Raw genomic sequence first — 21,799 nt, forward strand, 5'->3', positions numbered from 1 at the left:
AAAGTTATTTGCCTACAAAGCGGTCCGTCCGAACAGGGGTAGAGAGACAAAAAGAAAAGAGATTGTGCATTTGGGTGATTGGAAAATCGGCGCAAAGTGGAATTATTGAAATACTATCGGGACTAGGGAAAAAATCTTCGCTTCGGTTTTAGTTTTTTTGCGAACATTAATCGTCTCGCTTTGTTCTTTTACCGTTCGACTTGCGCTAATGAGCTTGGTTGGGATACAATTTCGAAGGAATTCAATGTCCTTTTGTTGGGCCCGGGTGCATCGGTGCAGCGGTGCGGTGGTACAGTCAAATGTGCAACAAAATGCGCAAGGTAAACGGATTTAAATTCCTGATTTCTGAACAAAACCAGACTATTTTTTTTTTGTTGGTTTGCTTCGTCCGCTTCTGCTTCGTCTGGTGAACCTAAAATCGATGGTCTCGACTTCGGAGGTTAAAGCGGTACACATCGTGACGACCAATCTCTGGTTAGGAACTAAATTACGCCGTTTTCTTGAAATGGCTACAATTGAACCATGTTCCAGTTGTATAATTAATATGAAATACATCAAAGTTTTATTTGAAAAATAACTGTAATACGAGGTGGTTGCTCAAAAATCTTGAATAATTTAGCACAGCTTCTACTGATTTCCATTTTGGCTTCGAATCGTGAGAAGGTTTTTCGTGCAACTTTAATTAATGTGATAATATATTATAGCAAATATATGAGCGCACTTTAGTGTGATGCAAGCAGTTGCAGTAGAATTTTTGTATGGTGCACGTTCATCATATTTACATAACAAATAAGCCACATTCTATCATCAATCGAGTGGGTACAGCCTATACCAATGAAAAACACAAAGTAGCAACACTACTGAGGAAAACTCCCACGCTTTCGCTGCTTGAATCACTAGCTTACTAGTCAATCTTTACTATAGAAATAATACATCATGTGCTCGGAGCTACTGCAATCATTACTATTATTGCTTTGGTATTTACTACTAGTGCAACCACTACCATCACCATTGTCTTGGCAGAAAACGAAAACAATAAAATTTTAAATATTCCCCTCTCGCAATTCATCAGCCGCAGGCAGCAGGACGGGTACAGACTTGGCTCGCTAGAACCGGTACCGCCTCCAGACTGCCAGATGGCGACATCTTCCTGCCGCTGCTCTCGGTTCGGGCTATACTGGCTTGGCTCTGCCGCAAATTGTAGACGGCGACAACAAGTGGAAGTCGATCGACCGAAGACCGAATAAGGAGAACGCTTTGGCGCTGGCTGGTGATGTTGTTTGCTCGAGCGAAACTTTGCTCCGTATTGCTAGAGACTGTCAAGCTCACGCGGGGCATCAAGCGACGAACCGACCCCAAACTTAGCACTCATACTGTCGTAAGTCGTAACTGTCGGTCGGTCGCATCATCATCATCATCATTCGGTTTGTTTGCACGTATGACGTTTCTGTTCACACGAAAATCGCGCCGTGCGGCACTCTACAAGAAGCGGTGTGGTGCGTACGTGGGCGATTGTTTGGAGTTTCGCTTTTCGATTTACGCGTACGACAGGGAACTTGTTTTGCTCGCGTGCCACAACTCACCCACATCCACGCTATTGACTCCTCTGCAAAACTTTTTTACGCGCCCGGGCTGTTAGATTGAATAATCGACGGAGACAATGCACAAACGGTGAGATGCCGCCCCTCGAGAAGGGAGTTTCTCGTCAAACAACGAAGGGCCCCTTGATTCCAGTGAGACTGCGCGTGTTGTCACTGCCTTTTCTATGTTTCATATTTTTCACCTCGAAACATGAAAGTGTACCCCTGATCAGCTTTCGCCCACTGGTATACCAACCCTTGCACCAAACATGGCTAACAATGACTCGAAAAAAATTTAACCAGTGAGTATTATAATGTTCATGACTTGGTTGATCAAATCAAACCAACATCCTCTGTCTAAAGAACGAAGTCTAAACAAACCACGTGGCACGTGGCTTAGAAGACAGAAGCTGGCGTAGAGGCTGGCGTCCAGATGCTGCTGGTGCAAAACCAGGAAAAAAACTTTCTAAATTAGTCGATCGTTTAATCGTGAGTGATTTTTTACCACCAAACTAATGAACTAACAAAAATTGATTTGTTTCTAGCACTTTCCAATTCGAAACAGCAAGGCAACCTAACACACATTGTGTGTGCTTGCTCGTTTTTAATTTTTCTCTCGTATGCCTGTTCCATTTTTTTTTGGTTTGGTTTTCCAACCAACCGGTATTACCGAGCCAAGGCATCGCTATAATAATCATTCGCTCGATCGAACGATCGATCGAACGAACTGAACTCTATCTAGTCCGACACTTTTGCTCCAATCTAAATCGGTCCACTCAGTCTGGCCATGCACCCCATGAATAGAATCGTAGTAGCTAAACTAAATAAGTGACCGAAAGAAACGAAACGAAAAAAAAAACAAATTCATTTACATATTTCACCTCCTTTGTAAGCACGAAGCAGGAATGTCTGCTTACAGATGGGACCAATTATGTATTTAAATTGAATTATGCGTTTGATTTTGTTTTTCACTGCTGGCCAGCTAGTTAGTTTGGGTAGCAGTTGGTTAGAGTTATTTTCTGGTGGATGTGTATGATGAGCCTTTTATTTTAAGCGTTTTAATATTTGAACTCTGACTGCTGCCTATGACAAAACAAAAGTTTAACCTATTTCGTTCAGGTCATCTGATGAATGAGCTTTGCTCTCAGATTAAAATGGAAAGAAATCTTCGGTTGTATAAAGAGAGAGTTTAAATTGATGATTGATAAACTGATTTAGTCTCCACTTTACGATGACCGTCAAAGAATAAACACGATTTTAATCACTGAAAAGACAAAACTGACTTTACATACTCATGCATTAACCTTTTCATCCATATGGCAATCAGACAACAAACAGAAAATTGACTCATTTACGTAATAATTTGAGCTTTTTGCATAAACTGATCAGACGTCCCGGGTTTTGCGGGGCAGTCCTGGAGGACCAAATGTGCCGGAACGTGTCCTGGCTTGATTGACTTTTGACGATAACGTGTTAGTTGAATGTTGGAACATTTAGAGAGATGCTAAATACAGGGGAGACAGAATTTCTCTGAAAATTGAAAACAATTTTTGAAAAAGTACTCTAACGATGAACTCTCACGTCACTTTTCAAAAGGACCTAAGTAACAACGAGATCGAGTAAAGAGTATCAAAATTTGATCTTGGCTTAGCTGACATAGTTGGTAAAATAACAAAAAATATCAAAATTTTGTTCCTTTAAGGCCAAAAGAATAACTACTTGTGTTATTTGAATAACAAAGCAATAACGTGACTGTATTCAGCGTTTAGAACAACATATTTTAGTATTATTAAGGTATTAAATAACAAATGCAGTAGTATATGAGATATTAAAAAATCATTTTACAAAATATTTATAATTTAAAATCACTTTAATCAATAAAATTTTTTTATGAAATACAGTAGACTCTCGGAAAAGCTCATCGATTGGGGAATGGGTCGATTAACTTTTCCGAACTATTAACTTTTCTGAGTAGTCCTAGAAGTCATTAAAAATGATAAATACTAAAGCGAAAAATACATTCTCGGATATAGGAAAAACATTTTTATGGATCTGGAAGTTGTAATGGAAAGAAATATGTAGCAAGATCTTTATGAAATAATACTTAGTTTGTTTCAGTAAGTTTAAAATAGTCGGTTATACTAGCTTACTTTTATTTTTTCGTAGTCTATGACTACGTTTTTATAATATTCGTGCTTATTTTTTGTTCTCTGCTGTTCCTTCTTTTGCATTTAAAAATCAATCTGAATTTGAGCTTTTCCAGTATGCTATCAAAAATCATGAGGTAATTATGTGCCCGTATTAAACTATTGTTGCAACTGTCAGGTACATGAGTTTAATTTAATCCAAGTTATAATGCGACTCTCGAAACTGTGGAAAGGCGACAATCAACCGTAAAATGAGAAATAAAGATAGGAGATAAACACATGTGTGTGGATGAACCTTTGCACAACCAATAAATTCAAACTCTCAGAAAAGTTAAGACAAAAATTAACTTTTTAGAGTGTTGTCTGAGAGCTAATATTCGCTTAACTTTTCTGAACAATTAACTTTTCAGAGAGTTAACTTTTCCGAGAGTCCACTGTATATCGAATAATAAGATATGATAACAAAATCAGTTATTAAACTTATCTTACAACCAATCTTTTAAATACAGTAATGACCCGATTTTGTCACCCCCATGATGAATTTAGGGGTGACAAAATCGGGTATTTTTTCAATTTTTATTTTTTTGCAGATAACTTAGAACGAACTACATATACTTCATTCTGATCACTTTTAGGACATGTCGCACTTCCTTCTACCTCTCTGTGGACATTTGTCACCTTTTCACAGCACTCCCAAAGGTATGAAAACACGCGTTTTTTAATTGCGCCGAAATGGTTGATTATACTGGTTAACTATGTTCAGAGAAATTTCACAGCGTAAAAAGCTCTTTCTTATGGTATGAACGATTCTTTGATTAACCCCCCTAAAAGTAAGATAGAAAATTTATTTTTCAGGCACTAAGAGAGAGCAAAACAATGTTCTACAAAACTTTTGAGAAGATTATTATAAAGAACTTTGCCAAAGAAAGTAACCTTCTAGCTATTATAGTTGTGGAGATAAGAAACAACTTTTGTGGAAACTCCACGATAATCAGCTTGTTGAACACAGTTCTTTTCACAGTGTTTTAACACATTTGACATGCTAAGCTTTTGATAAATCAAAAGCGTGACAAAATCGGGTAAAAAACGTGACAAAATCGGGTCAAAAACGTGACAAAATCGGGGAGTGACAAAATCGGGGAGTGACAAAATCGGGAAGTGACAAAATCAGGTTACCACTGTATCTACTCAAAAACAAAATGTGGCAGTTTTATGTTTCATGTTTTATGTTTTATGTTTTATGTTTTATGTTTTATGTTTTATGTTTTATGTTTTATGTTTTATGTTTTATGTTTTATGTTTTATGTTTTATGTTTTATGTTTTATGTTTTATGTTTTATGTTTTATGTTTTATGTTTTATGTTTTATGTTTTATGTTTTATGTTTTATGTTTTATGTTTTATGTTTTATGTTTTATGTTTTATGTTTTATGTTTTATGTTTTATGTTTTATGTTTTATGTTTTATGTTTTATGTTTTATGTTTTATGTTTTATGTTTTATGTTTTATGTTTTATGTTTTATGTTTTATGTTTTATGTTTTATGTTTTATGTTTTATGTTTTATGTTTTATGTTTTATGTTTTATGTTTTATGTTTTATGTTTTATGTTTTATGTTTTATGTTTTATGTTTTATGTTTTATGTTTTATGTTTTATGTTTTATGTTTTATGTTTTATGTTTTATGTTTTATGTTTTATGTTTTATGTTTTATGTTTTATGTTTTATGTTTTATGTTTTATGTTTTATGTTTTATGTTTTATGTTTTATGTTTTATGTTTTATGTTTTATGTTTTATGTTTTATGTTTTATGTTTTATGTTTTATGTTTTATGTTTTATGTTTTATGTTTTATGTTTTATGTTTTATGTTTTATGTTTTATGTTTTATGTTTTATGTTTTATGTTTTATGTTTTATGTTTTATGTTTTATGTTTTATGTTTTATGTTTTATGTTTTATGTTTTATGTTTTATGTTTTATGTTTTATGTTTTAAAGTGCCTAAAGTGTGCTGCTTGGGTAATCACCTACTTCACCTGCGCAGTAGAAACAAAAGCAACTATGCAAAAAACAATAATGACGTTGAGTAATTGTGTGGGGAATGGTAAAATTGGAAGAGCGTAACAGAACTAGAAATTAGACTACTAAATAGAAGGGTTGCGGCGGTTGTGTAAAGGTGTCACACTTGACCGGCAATAGACCAAAAGAGACCATCAAGAAGAGCGTCCAAAAATACCTCAAAAGACAACTACAAATGATAATAGATCACCGAAGAGGGACGAAAAGTTTATGTAAAGATGCAAGAAAGGCAGATGTTGAAAAGAATAACAAACGGATAATATACGTTAAAAAGGAGCCAGAGTGAAAAACGAAAAAACAAAAACGAAAGGCAAATTATGAAGAAATCAAGAACAAAAGTTGAATGTAAGCGCCCTTGAATAATTTAGCTTAAATATCAAATGTGTCGTAAACTGATTTTATTCAAAAAAGTGTAAATTTCCTACAAATACAATGAAGAACAATACAGGGACACCGAGATAGAAGACAACTTATAAAACTATTTTGAGTTATGTTAAAATAAAATTTTTGCAGACATTTGGTTATGTATGTATGTTATGTATATGAGCGGTACAGTCCAGTGGTTGAGATATACACCCTGCGATTTAAAAGTAGAGATGCCAAGATTATGAACCCATCACGTGTAAAATGCATTACACTACTCTACGCATAGAAATGTTCGGTGAAAGTTTAAGGAATGCCAATCTTTGGATCTCGGACTTAAAATCTCTATCCTAGACATTCTGAATTAATTTTAACAATTAATTGGTAGCAACCAACTTCAATTTGCAATTATAACCAACGGACCACGATCTGTATCTACTAAATTCCTAGCCGATACCATCGAACCCTTCGCCTGTCAACAGCCGGGTTCGAATAAATCCTTTCTCCCACTAGATCGTACCATCTAATCTAGACAGCTCTATCTTGTTCGGTCTCTGTCTCAGTCTCAGTAGTAGTAGTAGCACAGCGCACTAAGTTTGTCGACCTCGGCAACAACGGCAGCAAATTACAATCATTACATTTTTCTACACCATCGCATAAAATTGCATCGATTCCAATCTGTTGGCTGATGTTTACTGATGACGACGACGACGACGATATGGCGCGACAGCGCGGTGATCTATTGCTTGTCGGCAAGGCAAGCATTAACTACTGCTGCTGCCGTTGCCGTTGCTGCTGCCTGGCAGATATCGACAGAATGCAACCCTCGGTGGTTGCAAATGGCTCTAATTAAGTCGGCGCGCGGGATAATCGCCTCTGGTTGCAGATTTTTCACGGTGGCGCTTATCGTCATCCGTGAGCTGCGAGCTGGCTGCTTCGGATCTGGCAAGAACCGTAACGCAGTCGGACGACGGCTCGGGCAGACTACAAACCTGAGCCTCCTCTGTCTGGCTGTGACCTCGTGCAGTAAATTTAACGACCTGGTGTTAAATCTCGAACGAGCAAGAAATTAGAGTGGGGCCGTCCTATCACATTTACACTCCTTGACGATGACGGCGACGACGACGACGACGACTCTCGACGGTGTCGGGTAATGTGCCAGCCATTATTCCAATGGGCAAATCAGGATGAACTGTATAATTTTCAAAGCATACAGTCTTCTTCCAGCCCAGTTTACCTAAACCAAAAGTCAAGATCTTTATTCGTAGAAAACCCAGGCATAAAAAGGCAGCATTTTCCTTTTTATTCTATCCCTTTACGGTCGTCTCCACTAGATAGCTCATAAACGAGACGAAGCGGTTCATAGGGAAGGAAAGTGATCCGAGAGCTGGGCGGTGAAAAAGCCTATAGCAAGTGGTCTCGAGGCAGATACCGGTTTGGTGGCGCGGCGGGTGGGACCTGTCCTGTCGAAAGCTTTACCTGCGACGATGACGGCACCACTACCACCGGCAGATTGCGCTTAAGTTTGTGTTCAAAACAAAAACTTCTCCATTTGTATGGGTTCCTTCCTCTCTTGCTCGTGTGTAGATGAGATGAAGTACGGTAGAAAATATGCTCAACACCCGCCGCTGGCTGGCTGGTTGATCGAGCTCGGAATATATGTGCCTATGCGGTGGAAGAAACTCTACCATCATCGCAGAATGCGATGATGATGATGATGCTGCAGAAACCGAAAACGAACTAGATGAACAGCTCATCAGAAATGATTTTAATATTCCTAACCTTATATTTATGTTTTAAAAGCATTTACATCCCTCCCGCTGCTCACTTGAGACCGCAGCTTCAAACCTCATACCATTTTCGGTTGTGAACTGTGAACTGAGCAAAGGGAAAATTTAAGGTTCTTGGAACGCTCGAATGTGTGATAATTCTGAATTCGAACGGGACTGAGTTCGAGTTAAATCCCAGATAGAATTTAAACAAAGCACAAGTCAACGACCAGCATCCAGGACCGAAATTGCAGAAAAACCGAACCCGTCACGAACGGGTAAGATTCACTATACTTAATCACCATGGTAGTTGAGACCGAAAAAAAATCGCCCCAATAGCCCGAAGCGAAACGCGCCAGCCATCGACCGCCAACGTGTGCGCTTCTCCTCTGTGATGTCCATCCACGTTTTTATCGTCCTGCATGGCCTCAAACCGAAAGTAGGTACCTCAGCGCCCCGTGTAGCGCGGTGTCTTATGTCGCTTTCTGCACGGCACTTCGGTGGTGCTGCATAATGAGCAACGCAATATGCAGCACCTTTTTGACCGATGACTTCTCGACGCGCCTGTTTGCCAGTCTGGCGCGATAAAGTCTTACAATAAACTTTAATGACCGAACCACTCGGCGGTTCAGCTCATTCTTGGCGGTCCTGCTAATTACGGTTATCACCCTTTTATTTTTCTGGATATGCATCGTCATTATTAATTGCGGAACAGATGGGGGGACCCCGAAAAAAAAAGTTCCACCCATATTGCATGAACAGTAATCACCAAAGATTTTTGCTTTGCGTTCCAATGACATTGTGGCCTGGGAGGCGAAAACGGGACACAACACACAGCCGCAGCAGCTCGTGCCGCAGTTCTTTAATCAATTCAGTTCGCAACGCGCGCGTAATTGTCGTCGCTGTCGAAGCAGATAGGCGCCAGGAACGAGTTTGCAGTTTTCCTGCTACTACATAGTAAGCAGTAAGCATGGGTATGTACCGATCTTCCTGGTGCACCCTCCAACTCCAAGCTCTAAGTTGCAACGCGCAGCTGTTGCGAGGAGGATCAGCGCCTTTTTCGATTCGATCGCTTTGATAGCGCGTCAGTCCGATGACGCCAGCCGTACAGTGCGAGCGGGACGCTCGGAAGAGGTAAAATATGTAATTGTTATTTACTTGCTCGTTTGAAAAGCAATTACCTTCATGAAAAGAACACTATTTTTCCAATCGTCATCCACGGTCTACACAGCCAGGCAGTGCGGTGGAGGAAGATGGACACGGCAACCGACGGAGCCGGAGCTTGTTGATTATCGCCGATTAATTTTCAGAACCTTTTTGCTGCCCCCGAGCAGTTTTGCTTTTATAATCGATCACGGACGGGAACCATGACAGAAGCAAATCTCCAGCATAATGGTGTCCATCACGATTTTTAGGGGAAAATTCGTCGCTTCTAATCGGCGAGGTGACCTCACTTGTGGTGAAGGTGAACAAGTTGGAGTCAGGACTGCCAGCAGCAGCCGTGTAAAGATGTACGGCTACGGGTTGCGGATCTTGCAAGCCGCCGTGCGAAGGAAAGTCGTGAGGTCGTGATCGGCCCTGGATAGGGCCGCAGAGTTGCATCGCCATACAATTAAAGCACCACCCCCGAAGGGGCGCTCCCCCGGGTGGAACGTCTCCACCGTCCTGCGTCGTCAGTCGGTTGAAGATTTTAGAAACGGTATTTCGTTTTTGATGTGCAGCACCACCCTGCAGCTTTGCGATCCGACCGACCGACCGACCGATAGGCGGCCGGTTGATAATTGGATGCCACACTGGCTTTACACGAAATGCTCTAGTTTGTGAGCGAGTCGGGTCTGTCGAAGACGAATGCGGCTCACGATCGGAATTGTTTGACCACCAAAGACTGGGAAGGACAAGTTGCAAGTTGTGATCAGTACGCGAGCTACTGGAGTACTTTTCTAGGCTAAGAACGGCAAACAAATCTTTGATTTTATGATCATACAGTTTGCATCGTAACTGTAACTGTAATTGTGTTTTTTATAGAATACTAAGGTATAAAAACTGGAACTTGTTTCATACTTTATAAAGTAAATCGGAGGCGCAATACGTGTACGTGTACCAAAAATATATCAAAATAAAGCAGACAATCAGATGATAAAAATGACTCGCAAGTTTCAAATTTCAAAAAAGCACTTCAATAGCACAATAACTTACCCAAAAGCTACACTAAATAATACAGAACTATCACGAAAATGACATAAAAATGGTATAAAAGTAAGTTTACTCTTATTTCGACTGATAACCTAAATGTATCAAATTATAGGTGCGCCATTCACTATTCACGCCTTTCGCCTTAGAAATGATATAAAACATGGCAAATAACACAGAAACGCTTAATTCACCCGCTGTGGTTCAAAGGTTCGCCAAGGCAAAAAGCCATGGGTATAAACGTCCTTAAAAACTTAACCCTGCACCTGGCTCTGGCCAGCATCGTATCCCGGAGCAAACTGGGCGGACTCGGTTCACCAACATCTGCGATCCACAGGATCTGGGGGGAAATTTAGGATCGATACCGGTTATAATTGGCTCCCACTGTAGCTTGGTTCGATCCGTGGATACCCCAGCTTGGGCAAAGAGAAATGTTATACAAACTTAATAAGCGTTGTTTCAATGATCCTCCCTTGCCTAATGTTTTGCTCTTTCTTCTTCCCGTCTTGTCTTCCCTGAGTTACTATCAAAACTTTTGTTTCATTACTTTCTTCTACCGTTCCGTTCGATAGTTGTAAAACTAACGGTAGTTTTTTCTACCATATCAAATTATTTTTAAAGTTTTTGTCACCCTCCCCTCCCCCCTGGGAAATTTGATTGAATCGAGGGGCAAAAAATAATTTGCGAATATACGTTAATTTTTTTTTTTATAAAATCAATTGAACCCGAAGCTGCAGAATAACAGCAAAAAAATGATGCAAATAATACGGTAATAACTCAAAAATAACACAATAATGTCATTACGATTACAAAACAATGACACAAATTTTTAGAAGCGGAAAAATACAAAAATAAGATTGAAAAAATGATACAGAATGACAAAAAATAACAGAATAACGGTACACGAAAACACAAGAGTAATTGTCATGGTACAAATAATTTACAGATATTGCACTAAAATAATACAAAAATTAAACAAATAATGATACAAAAATGACACGGATGGGTTATTAAAATGGCACAAAAAATATACTAAAATATATAAACAAGATAGGAAAATCATGTAACATAGATAGAATAATAAAACAAAAGAGACTTAAAAATGGCACACACCACTGTGATGATGAAAGAAAACATAATACAAAAATAGCACAAAAACTAGAAGAGATAAAAAATGATACACAAAATGACACCAAGAATAAAAAAATTAATTGACCGAGACTCGATAAAAAAGGAAGTCAAAAATACAGAAATGGTTAAAAAAGATTAAAACGCGTTACAACAGCACAAATCAGATACAAAAATAACATAAAAGGTTCTGAATGCCATAAAAATCTATGTGAAAATGACACAAAACAAAGCAAAAATGGCATAAAAACTACAAATTGCTAAAGTGATATGGAAATGATACAAACATTGTACAGAAATCAGTAAAAATGACACAAAAGGATTCAAAAATAATACAATAACGGCAGAAAAACAATTCAAAAGAGCACTGATGACAAACAGATGCAAACAAACAAACAAGCAGATAAAAAGTACAAAAATAGCTAGCAAATCATATGCTAATTATTCCAAAAGTGCACAAAAATAGCACAATAATAAATATATACGGAATGAAACAAAATATATACAAATCTTGCACAAAATATTCAAAAATGATACAAAAAGTTTACAAAAAATGGCACAATAAAAATACAAAAATGGCACAAAAATGCACAAAAACGACACAAGTTACAGACATGACACGGAAATAATAAGTCAGAGGACGTGAATTAAACTTTGGACGTAAAAAGAGAGAACGCTTTTTCAAATTTCGTACGCAAAAAAGGATGCGTGAAAAGAAACTACGTAAAATGAATTTACGTCCATTCATTTTACGTGATTTTACGTTTTACGAGATTCTTATGTAAAAATGAAAAACAGATAATATAAAAATTACATTAAAAAAGAAACAAAAGAATACAAAAGCTTAATTCAAATAACACAAAAAATACAAATCTAATTAAAAAGTGGTACCAAAATGACGCAAGAAATACTCAAACAATACAGAAAGGTTCAAACGTAAAAGAAATACAAAAATGACACAAAACTCAATATAAAAATAACACAAAATAACGCTGCTGCCATACTAAAAAGTTACAAATTACAGAAATGAATCGGCAATAATAGTAAAATGTTATCAATTTAAAGATGACCCAAATATAAAACAAAAATGACACACATATTAATTTGTGTAAAAATGGCACCAAATGAAAAAATACAAAATTTGCACAGAGGACAAAAATATATATACAAAAATAATTCACATGTTGTATGCCAAATTGCCGAAAATTGTACAAAAAATAGCACACAATTAACACAGAAATGATGTAAACCATAAAAGCACTAAAATAGTACCAAAAATAACATTTACAATGCCGGAAGGGCTCTAAAATAGTTCAAAAATAACATAAAAATGACAAATTATGGCACAAAGTATCACAAAAAGAACATAAAAGAAATACACAAATGACCCAAAAGTCAATATGAAAGTGACACAAAATAACGTTTCTGTCTTATTAGTGAACTACGAATTACAGAAGTGATACGGAAATCGATAACAATAAAAAAACGACATTGAAATGGTCCAAAACTAAAACAAAAAAGACACTAATTAATACAAAAGTGACAAAAAACGACGCAAAGTTACACAAAAATGATACAAAAGGACAAACAGATATTAAAATCGAATAAAAATAATGCACAGATGAAATAAAAGGTTCTTTAAAATTAGCATTCAATTTGGCACACTTTTCAGTCAGCACAAAAACGAGTTTTGGAAACTATTAAAAGCTGAATATTCGGTTATGAATCTCACAGAACTTATAGAATAAGAAAGGACTTTTTGAAGCTACCCAGGTAACCAATAGGCATTAGTATAAGCAGTAAATCAATCGTTTATAAGCTTCCCTGGGGTTTTTAAATTGCAGGTTGCTGTTTATCAGCCTTTGGACTTTGAGCTATGCATAGCTGTTGAAAATTGGTATCCACAATTCAATTTAAATTCTTCTTGTCGGTAATTAGCAGCAAATAAACATAGTCAGCACTATAAGAGGGCTAGCAGTAAAGTAGCCGCATATTTTGCCAAAATAGTTTTTAAGTAGCATTTAAGGCAACTTAAATGCTTATTGGCTTGCAACTAAATTGCATTGGAAATGCTTATTGGTTACCTGGATAGCTTTTATCGTGCATAATTAAAGCGGTCCTGCGAAAATCTGCCGCTGCATTTTAGAACTGCCATGGAGCTAACCTCAGTTTCAAATGTTTTTCAGACCTTCACCGGCGAATACACGTCCGTGCAAGACGGTTCTAGAGACCGAAATTGGTAATCCAAATCGCAATATGAGTGTAATACAAGCAGATTTTTCCTATAACCTGAAGATAATTTCAATTCAATTTTCTGCGTTTTACAGCACAGTGCAGGCAAGGAAGGCTGGCAAAGGGTGAACAAAAAATAAATCTCTCTGGGAGGTTACAATCTCCAATCAGCAAAGAGCATTTTTACTTTTGTGGTGTTTTGCTACCTTGCCCTGTCTGCAATGAACGCCGATATTTTCTCTCTCTTTTTTCCTGATAGAGCACTACAGAATGCATGCTCGCACGGTCACTGAGGAAATATTTTCAGTCAATTTCATACATATCCAACATTTTCTCTAGATCTAAACAGATATGTTTTGCTTGATAGTTGTGTTGAATCTGCACAACACGAGCAGTTGTATGCTAAAACAGCATCTAACAACAATCAGGGACAGTCCAAATGACAGTCCAAAAAACTGAAAGCACTAAGCCATTTCGAGAAGCAAATATAAGCATACACATCCATCTTTAATAACTCAATTATTGAGTGAAATATTTTGATCGTGGATTTCAAGACGAATTGCAATTAGGCCGGCATTGATGTATATGACATTTAATTTTTTATTATTTAATCTCAACCCGATTCATTGCTTCATCCATCTCGAAGTGACTAGTTCGTAGTCATTAGTAGAAAATTAAAGTTCCCTCGATTCCATCAAATCCGATGGAACGCTAGAATCATTCGATTCATTCAATTGCAAATGCATTCTCGTAAAACTCATAATTTATGTTCGCGGAAACGATCCTTCGCCGAAGGGAAACCACCATTTTCAAACGGTTTTATTCACGACTTCTCGTAAAGTTGTTACGGCCACGGTCAGTCAAGCCGCAGCTAAATTCTTTTTAGAACATCAATCAGAAACCTTACATACGACTCACCATTTGCAAAGTTTATCTCTCGAATCCAGCATCCACGTACGTCACTTCACCAAGAAGGTTAATTCATTTGGCATTAATCATCGCAAACCATCCACCATCCTTTGCATCCAAAAGCCGCCAAAAGTCGTCATCGTCCTGACCAGCAATGAAAACAACAACGTCGTACACTCAGTCAGCAAGCCAGCCAGCCAACCCCAACTGGTTTGGGGTTTGACGGCGTGAGATTTGCACGCATGCATGTGTGTTTGTGAGGAGCACAGGGAAAAAAAGTGATCCTCCCGTGTGTTTTTTGTATAACCTGCGGCCTCAAGCGGCCTGTGTGTGACTACGAGAAGCAAAATAAAAGACGACAACAGTCGTAAGAGTAGGTATGAGACGATAAAAAAAAGATACAAAATTCGAAGAAACGGCATTCCGAGGTCAGCAGCAAATCAGCGTGGCAAACGTCGTGGCTAGCCGGTTTTGGGTTGGCTGTGCCGTGTTTGCTGCAAATCGAGAAACGCAAAAATCCGCGTAAGGCACTGGTTGGTGGCGGCATTGACCAGCTGCCTGTTTTGTGCGGTCAGTTAGTGCGTGTTGGCTGGTTCGTTGTTGGACGCTTTTCGACAATTTCAGTTCAGTTCACTGTTGAACGTAGACGAACCTGACGCTTGGGTCACTTGAGTTGTAACCTGACCAAAGGAATTTATTGTGCTTCTAAATACATAAAATACATCATGCCACAGAAAGCCAGCGACCTGCGCTTCAATCGGCCATTATCGCCGTCGAAAATGATGAAGCAAAGAGCGACAGTTGAAGCCTGCGGTTTCAGCAGATAATGCTGTGCAAAACCTCACAACGGAATCTAGATGAAGAGAGCGCCTACAACATTGGACCTTCGGTCGATGGTATTCAGGCAGCAAAGCTCACGCGAAACAAAGAAAGTAATTCAAAAGCTCGTAACCGTTTCTCGTCCGGCGGTGGGTTTGGTCGGTCGGTACGGGCGAGAGGAAACCGGGAAACGAAACTGCTTCCCGCGGGCGGCAGTCATTTCGGGGTCCTTGGCGAACATCGGAGATCACGTCTACCCGATAGCTATTTTCGGGGCCTCCCGATTCTGCTCGTTGCCCACTATTTTATGCGGTATTGTCTCGCGCAGGCATCGCCGCAACCGCCGACTAACTACGTGCGAGCCGTGTTTAATCATAAAGATTATGTCCTATTCGAACGAGCGAGCGAACGGCAACAAAAGCTCGCGGTGAACCGACACAACGCGACGGTGCAAGGGCGGGATGAAAATCCCCGCGGATATGCTGGATAAATTATAGGGACCGTGAAGATGGTTTGTGTGCCGAGTCAGTCCGAGTCCCGCGAGTAGCGAAGAGATCTGCGTGCGAACTCCATAATTCTAGAGTTGTGCTTCATGCGCTCGGAGGTACCTTCGACTGGACTGGCCTGGCTGGCTGATCGTGCTCGGGTGCTGCACCCAGGATGGGTTCGCTCTAGATTAATGATACAAATTGGACGAGAGAAGTTCTGAGAACAAAAAAAAATGGTTCATTGTGTTTTTGCGTTCCGTGATTGCAAGGAGGTTTTATCGGCCGGCAGGATTTAAGAGCAACCTTTCGATGGACACAATATGGGAGATGGCTTCGAGGGTGATTCTCAAGTGCTGATACGGGGTTTCTTTCTCAGTCAGAAGGTGAAAGAAAAATGGATGAAACAGGATTAGCCCAGGAGTGGCGGAGGTTTATGAGGGCTGTAAAATGGTACAACGAAATTATGCTAATCGTTTGGGCAATTTAGAATGCTAATAACCAATGGACAGCATAAAGCTGGCGCTATGAATATAAATGGTAATATTTCGGCAGGTGACTGAATATTATGATACAATTTCGGGCTGTTCCAGGAATGATTTTCCGTTATTTTTGAGTCGAGTCGATTTCTCCTTCCATTAATATGTGAATCGATAAAATATTGATAACATAATTCAGTCTGAATGTGAGACTGGGTAGACTTTAATGGTAGGATCCCATGTCATCATGACAAACCAGCTTTCACGTGTCAATATCGATTAAAACGATACATCATTTCTTATCGGTTATGTTTAGTTTCTCATGGAGTAAAAGCGGAACTTTGTCAGTAGATTCGATCGCTACGATAAAATTTAACTTTTAATATTTCTGTCTTTAACTTTAGTTAAGATTTAGCCCCAAATTAGAACTTTACATTTCTCATAATTTTGCTGAAAACCGTCAAAAATTATTTATTATTGTATCCAAACGTCATAACGTCATTTTTCCAATATGTTCCAACGAATGGTGAATGAAATATCTTATCAGAAAACAAATAAAATGCTCTGCCTGGAAGATGAAGTCCCGTCAACTTTTCTGTGATCGATAGATGAAACGTAGAGCAAACGAAAGGTGCTGAGCCACAACTTCAATCTTCAAAACAATCATATTCATAGTTAACTTCACAGCCGCAAAAGGAGGTGTGCAATGACGAACCTAAAATTGCGGGCAAGACCATTACCATTATCCATTGAGGCCAAGTGCCTGCATATAAAATCAAAAATTTAATTGAAACCGGCGTATTAGGTATGATATTGAAAAAAAAAAATTAACATTGTTTTCTGTTTTATTCGTAAAACCGTTAGTTTTTTTTTAATTTTAATGTAATTTTTAACTATTTGGTCATTCATCAAAAACCGTTAGGGAAAAATAGGAGATTAGGCTTTTCCATGGATGGTGGCGAAGAATAACACCCCACTAATATGGTTGTTTAAAAAATTTAGCTCGAAATAAGCCTGGTACGAAGATTGGTTTGCAAGTCAATTACCGAAGCAATAAACAGCTTACCCGTAGTAGGCATTATGTGCAATTTTGCATTTATTACCACTTCATCATTATTACATGAAGGCGGGTAAAAAGTGCATTATAATAACATATCAAAAAGAAGTAACCAATGGAGTTGGAGATCTAACAGCAGCATTTTTCTCAAACAAGTTTAACGGATCTAGATAATAAAATCCTCATTGCTATTAGCGTTCCGAAAACGGGGCATATGGTACATGACTTGTGTTTTGTTTGAAATTTGGGGCACTCTTTCCCGAGCAGGAGCGAAGAGCAAATTAATATCAAAATGTGTTATGGAAATCGAATAACTTATATCAAAATTTGATCTTGTCTTGGCTGACATAGTTGGTAAAATAACAAAAAATAATATCAAAATGTTGGTCCTTTAAGGCCAAAAGAATAATTACTTGAATTATTTGAATAGCAAAGCAATACCATGACTGTATTCAGAGTTTGAAATAACATATTTTATTATTATTAAGGTATTGAATTAGAATTGTAGTAGCATATGACATATTAAAAAATTATTTTATAAAATATTTATAATTTAAAATTTCTTAAATCAATAAAAAAAATTTATGAAATATATTGAATGTCATTTTAAGGTCACAATAAGATATGATAACAAAATCAGTTATTGAACTCATCTTACAATGTTTTAAATGTCTACTTAATAACAAAATGTGTTATCAATGTATCTCCATATCTATTCAATAACAAAATATAGTATTATACTTTAGTTTGATATAGTTTTGATATTATTTTGCTCTTTGCTCCTGCTCGGGTTGTTCACAAGTTGAGTTATTTTAAAGTAAAAAATAGGCTCGGAAAATGGCTTTTTTCAAAATCTGCTAAAATTAGCGTAGAGTTTGCATCGAAGGGCCTTGGAATTTTCTAAAATAATGAACACGCTCAATGGGCATAGTCTATGAACTTATAAATGAACACAATATTTCGAAATTACTTTCATGACAAAAATGACACAAAAATACTGAAGATTTTGGAGCGTCTTAGTAGAATACAAAAGCTGAAATTGAAGAAAAAAAAAACTTTTTCCTAATTAAATTTCACTATCAATGTTTATTCGCGACAGATACGTATTTCGCCTCCGACTAGCAGGCTTCATCCGTTCGAAAAAAGATAGTCGTAGTGTCGCAAGTCGTGGGCGAAATACGTATGTGTCGCGAATAAAAATATTAATAGTAGAATTTAATTTAGAAAACGTTTTCTTCTTTTCTTTTGCTATTAAAACGATGAACAACAACAAGAACAACTTAAAAAAAACAAAATTATGCAAGAAATATGAATTTGATATAAAAATGTGACTAGCAGAACACGAAGAAGATATGAAAATGACACTAAAATGACGCTAGGGTAAAAATAATGCGAAAATCAATACAAAAAATACATAAATCACAAAAATAATGAGTAACTCTCGTTCAAACAGTGTCACTACTGATACGAGGTCTTCAAATATTGGAGCTTTTGTACTTGATTGGTTAAAAATGGTAAAAAAATGAGAATCACACTTTTAATGCCTGGAAACAGTCGACCCTTCGTTCGCTAAGGGGCCCGATAGTTTAAAAAAATGTAGAATTTTTAGCAAAACTTTGAGATCATGTAATATTTTCTAAATTTGCAATGAAACGATCAACAAATGGCACAATTCTGTAAAGAAGAACTTTGCTTTTAAATGGAATAAAAAAAATGTTGGAGGCCATATTGGATTTGGTCGCCATATTGGATTTTATCAAAAAATTGCCATTTTCGCCATGATCCCGCCACCCGTTTTTAATTTTAAGACCTCCATTAAAAATCTGAGCAAAAATGATATAAGAAACGATTATCGAATTAGAAGCGCAGTAGCATTAACTAAATGCAACAATCAACTTTCTGTATCAAAGAGGCGAACCAACCGCAGGCTACAAACCTCTCTAAGATAAAAAAAAATCTGTATCAAGGTTTAAAATCGGTTTAAAATTGGTTTAAAATCGGTTGGTGGTATCATGACGAAAATGGGGAGTTTTTGATAAAATCCAACATGGCGGCTAAATCCAACATGCCGCCAATTTGTTTTTTCACTTCATTTGAAAGCCCTATTCTTGCTCTTTATAAAATCGTGTCGCTTATAGTTCATTTCATAGCAAATTTTGGAAATAGCAAAATAATTATACGAAAACTGTGGACCTTGCTACAGAAAACTGGTTGTTTTATTTAGTTAATCTCAAATTGAGATTAATGGCCTTTAATTATCACCGAATTTCAAACAAAACAGAAAATCTTTTTTCTTAGCATACATTGTTTTTTATGCCTCTGAGTTTCGTATGTACAACTGCACAGTGATTTTCATCATAGTATACAAGTTCAATATATCGTGAAAATAGAACAGCAGAAAGTGATTTTCAAACCCAGAAGGTGATATTCACTTCAGGAAAAAAACAATTTTAAATGCAGTAAATGAAAAGAAAAATCTTATGTCCAACAGCTGAACGCAATAGATGCTAAATAACAACATAAATTTTTTTTATTGATTTTCACTGCTCAAACGTGAATATCAGTTTATTACAATATCACAGGGCGCTGATATTCTATATTCTCGTGCATGAAGTTCATGCTTACTGTATATAGTTACTATGTACGTTTGATCAAAGCAAGCAGATTTTCAATGCAAGGTAGACTGATAATCCAGAAGTTTGAACGTTATGCTGATGAATATTAACAGCACTGATCTCAATGCACACCTAACTTTATGAATGTTTCCTGTAGTATTTTTTCTAAACTTTCTAATGATGGTCTTAAAATGAGAATCGGCTCGGGAGCTCACGGCGAAAACGACGAAATTTTTATGAAATCCAATATGGCGACCAAATCCAAGATTGCTACTAACAAATTTCTTAATTCATTTGAAAGTCCAGTTCTTTTTCTTTACTGAACTGTGCCATTTGTTAGTTGTTTCCTTGCAAATTTAGAAAATATCACATGACATGAGATCTCATGGGTTAGGCAAAAATTCCACATTTTTTTAACTGTCGGGCCCCTTAGCGTACGAGGGTTCCACTGTTTCGAGATATTAAAGCCCACGTGTCGGAAACTTTGTTAGCTTCACCTATGTATTTTTGACATTCCGCAAAACGACTGTATTCTGTAACCAAACAACATGGAAGCCGAAAGAAGGGAAAACATTGTGCACAGTCATTTGGAAAATCCATTGTGGTCTGTATCTAGGCTAGCTAAATAGCTAAAATTGCCCAGAAATATCGTATAGCGCGTTATCAAGCGATATAAGGAAACATTGACGACGATTCGAGCGTATCATTGGAACTGTGGACCGGAATTTGCATGATAAGATTTTGAAGACCATTAAGAGGAATCCCAATCTGTCGGATCGTGATTTGGCCAGAAAATTCGGTGTTGCCCATAGTGCCGTGAGGAGAATACGACTCCGGGAAGGAATCAAGTCGTATCGAGCTAGCAAACAGCCAAACCGAACCATAAAACAGAATAGTGTAGCCAAAATCCGTGCTCGAAAGCTATACGACCGGGTGCTTACCAAGTTCGACGGGTGTTCTCTGATGGACGATGAAACCTATGTCAAGGCTGACTTCGAGCAAAAGCCAAGTCAAAAATTTTACTTGGCAACAACTCGGGGGGATGTTCCAAGCAAATTTAAATTTGTTTTTGTCAACAAAATTGCGCGAAAATTTATGATTTGGCAGGGCATTTGCAGCTGTGGCAGAAAAACGAAAATTTTCGTTACAAATAAGACAATGACGTCGGAACTGTACCAAAGGAGTGTCTCCAAAAACGAATTTTGCCGTTCATTCGATCCCACCACCATCCCGTGATGTTTTGGCCAGATTTGGCAAGCTGTCATTACAGCAAAGTCGTTCAGTCAAATGGTATGCAGAGAAAAGGGTCCAGTTTGTTCCGAAAGACCTTAACCCACCCAATTGCTCCCAGTTCCGCCCTATTGAGACATTTTTGAATTAGTGTAAGCTTAGAACACATAAATTATAAATTAGTTTCGCAATAAATGTTAAAAATTGTAAATCAAAACAATCGCCTTACTCTATGACAATTAAAAAGAAAATAAATAAATGGTCTATTTAATTGACCAACTTGAACACTCTAGCCACTCTAGCAGAATTTTAAAATATTGTTTTTTAATGGGAAAAAATTGAAACCGGAGCAGCTAACCGTGCGAAGCGACATGATTGGTCAGCTTAGTCAAAAATTCAGCTATACTTTTTTGCCTTATTTGCACCAGAACGCCACAAATGCAAACAACCGCCACGTTCGTTAGACCAAAAAAGTCTTCTAAATCTTCTGCCAACCGGTCAGCCAACATTGGCTAGGCTAGGCTAGGCTAGTGTTTCCGATTAATCCACAGTGCGGTCTGGGGCTTTTCCCTAATCTGTCTGCACACCGACTGACTGACTGTGTGCTCTACGATCGTCCGGCGCGTCTTTTTCCAGCCGATAACGGTATGCCGTCCAGGCTGCCGCGCGCTCTGCTTGCTCGAACAGTGGTGCGTGGTGGTGAGCCAATCAACGCTATCGAT

The 21,799-nt window shown here is 37.8% G+C and overlaps 1 protein-coding gene across 2 annotated transcripts in view; it reads right to left on the reverse strand.

Annotated features, from left to right (window-relative positions):
* LOC128744643 (epidermal growth factor receptor) overlaps nucleotides 1-21,799 on the reverse strand; it is a 232,600-nt gene that overhangs the window by 37,440 nt on the left and 173,361 nt on the right. The window lies entirely within an intron of this gene.

Source organism: Sabethes cyaneus, chromosome 3, assembly GCF_943734655.1.
Source record: "Sabethes cyaneus chromosome 3, idSabCyanKW18_F2, whole genome shotgun sequence".
NCBI classification, from domain to species: Eukaryota; Metazoa; Arthropoda; class Insecta; order Diptera; family Culicidae; genus Sabethes; species Sabethes cyaneus.